Source organism: Papilio xuthus, unplaced genomic scaffold, assembly GCF_000836235.2.
Source record: "Papilio xuthus unplaced genomic scaffold, Pxut_1.1 DF826945.1, whole genome shotgun sequence".
Taxonomy (NCBI): domain Eukaryota; kingdom Metazoa; phylum Arthropoda; class Insecta; order Lepidoptera; family Papilionidae; genus Papilio; species Papilio xuthus.
In genome coordinates this window covers 8,922,077-8,925,038 of record NW_013531704.1, presented here as the reverse complement: position 1 = coordinate 8,925,038, position 2,962 = coordinate 8,922,077, and the positions used below count along the sequence as shown (strand labels likewise).

The window sequence follows — 2,962 nt, the reverse complement described above, 5'->3', positions numbered from 1 at the left end:
TATACGAACCTTCAGGGTGCTCTCTGGCGAGCACTCGATTAGGTTTACTACAGTTAGCTATATGAATACAAGATAAAGATATAAAGACAATTTTAGACGTCTGCAGGATAAAACGTGATGCATGGGGTATAAATGTTATGATGCAAAAAATTGCACAATATTTCACTATGATTGACGCTTAGCTTCTTTAGGACGTCGCTAGATGGCGCTGTTATACGAGGATGTGTATAATGCAAAAATATGTTGTTTTAACATATAAAGTTCTTTGATATCATCATACCATAGTGTCATCCCATCAGTGTGACTTACTCTTAGTACTCTATTATCTCTGGTGTCGATTGTGACGAAGTTATCACTATGAAGTACGTATTTCCGTAATGTGTTGTCTGTGGGCAAACTTGTTGGGAGGCGGGCTGCGTGTCAATACCGCACGCAAACACACATCACATTACAAGCGTGTTACAAATTAATTAAATTAATGAGCTATACAGCCGCATCTTGTATATTGACGTAAATAAGCTTAGAAAGGGTCCTAATCAATGTCAATTTTGTAACATGAATGAGTAAAATTTTAAGAAATTACTTAATTTGAGCGAGTTATCTATTTTCACATAAATACTAGCTGAAGTCCGCTTTTAATGTATTTTTTAATAATTCTGCCAAAAGAACCAAATACTTGAACACCTTGGTGTTCCCGCTGCTCGTTTGCCCCCTTCTGTTTTATAAAAGAAAATAGTACGTGTTCGTTCGGTTCGTCTACAATGAAGCGTACTGTTTGTAACCTAACTAGAAAAATGTAACACATTTTTGCGGCCATTTATATCATAATGTATTTATTTCAAAATACAAAATGTATATAATATAATAAGCAGATGTATTTAAAGTATATGACAGAGAAGTCGCGTCGTCTGAATTTATGGCTAGCGGTAATGGAGTTCGCTTAAAACAATGACACAGATTTACATTTTGGTATTCTGTACTTAATGAACGTTACATCAGTAATTTATGTTTCCGTTAACGCCTCCTATTATAATTTTAATGTGAAAATTATTTTATTTAATTTATAAATATTTTTAAATTAAATTATGTAAAAATCATAAATGACTCAATTTATTACTTTGATTCAAATCAACATTCAATCCTTTAGATTGATCCGAAAATGAGGTAAATATTAGCATTCGCATGCGAGTCAGTCAAGAGAATTAAAAACTTAGTATGTAACCTATCTGTTCTTCAAGACTAATTTCTACATTTGTGTCAAATTTCATCAAGCTCCGTTGACTCGTTCCGGAGATACCCTCTAACATCTATCCATCTTTCGCATTTATAATACTTAATATTTTTTTTAAATATTAATAGTTTTGAGTATTAATTGGTTGCTTATGCTATATTTACATCGGTTTTGAATCACATGAATTAATATTATTAATTATTAATATAACACGACTAAGTAAAATTGGTTCCAGATTGAACAATGTTTTCGGACGTAACTGCACTGATGAAAAAAAAAAACAATAGAGCAATTTAATGTTCACGAGATGTCAAAAATGTTATTTGTTCAACAAATGGATGTTATCTAAAACACGGCAGCAATATGTTTTCATCAAGTAAAATATTTATAACATTTTAGGAAAATTACAAACTCTATCAGCTTAATAAAAGTATATTTTTCTTAATAATATTATAAATGCGATTGTTTAGATGGATGGTTGTTTGAAAGTGTCTCCGGAACGGTTTAACCCATCTCGTTGTAATAGATATAGAACATAGTCTGGAAGAACACACAGGCTACTTATTAAGTTTTCTTTTAATTCCGCACGGACGGAGTCGAGGGCGACAGCTATATTATATAAATTATTATAAATTGAAAACACTGGCACAAAACATAATCATAAAAGAAGAATTTCAATTAGAATTTTTACCGAGATTTTTTTTTACAAAGGCAATTATTTTCTTTTTAAAATAAGTCATGACAAATGTTATTTGTTTTTTTCTCCACGACTTTCCACTAATGAAACAAAGGTAAGAAATTTTTAGCCATCTCTCTAGTTCACTTAAAAGTAACAGTTTTTGCACACATGTTCCAGCACTGGAAACTACTTAGAAACAAAATGTCAAATCAAAGGATCGCTAAGTTTAGTCCTTGTGTTGTTTCTCTCTGTTTTATTGTACTTAAAAATAAAATCGAATATTAAAAATTTGTTGTTGATTTTTTAAAACGTAAATTAACTAAAATTTTTAAATTGTGAAATAATAAATTAAAAGACACCATTAAAATAGAAAAAAAGTATGGAGGTGCTGGGATTTGAACCCAGGACTTTCAGCATGCGAAGCAGACACTCTACCGCTGAGTTACACCCCCTGTGATAAATATGTTGAAATTATGGAACTGTTCAAATCTATGCTTACTTTAAAACATACAAATATCTAACTTATCGTTGAATTTGACTAAAGATTTTAATTTTTATGTAATATTTAGTCATAAGCACAATGTTTGAAAACAATTTTTTTTTATCTCCTGCAACTTTTTTCTTTTAAATCCTTACGATGCGACTTTGATGTTTACCTGTGAGAAATACGGATAACGCTATTCAAAAATCATCTGACCCATTTATATGTTGTCTTATTTTCCTTGAAGTAAACTCTTTAATTCTTCTTCATATATTCATAGCGAAGTCTTTTATTTATTCTTTAAGTCATCGTCGTCAACTATAAGATAGGATTTCAGTCAAACGTTGGCCTACATCCAAATAAGGAGTAAGTTAGACAGAAGTAAATCTTAAAGCAAACTCCACTAACAACCGCGATGCACGGAAATGAATATTTAAAGCGTATGAATAAATTTATGAGTTCTGTTGAAAGGAGACATGTTTTGGCGAATTTTACCAAATCTCTGGAGACTCGGATTTAAATAATACTCTGTTAATGTTTATGTCTATTAGTAGAGAAATGTTTTTCGTAG

The 2,962-nt window shown here is 30.9% G+C and overlaps 1 non-coding gene across 1 annotated transcript; it reads right to left on the bottom strand.

Annotated features, from left to right (window-relative positions):
- Positions 1-2,290: 2,290 nt before the first annotated feature.
- TRNAA-CGC (transfer RNA alanine (anticodon CGC)) lies at positions 2,291-2,362 on the bottom strand. Its single transcript has one exon. It is a non-coding gene; the product is annotated as a tRNA-Ala (tRNA).
- Positions 2,363-2,962: the final 600 nt, after the last annotated feature.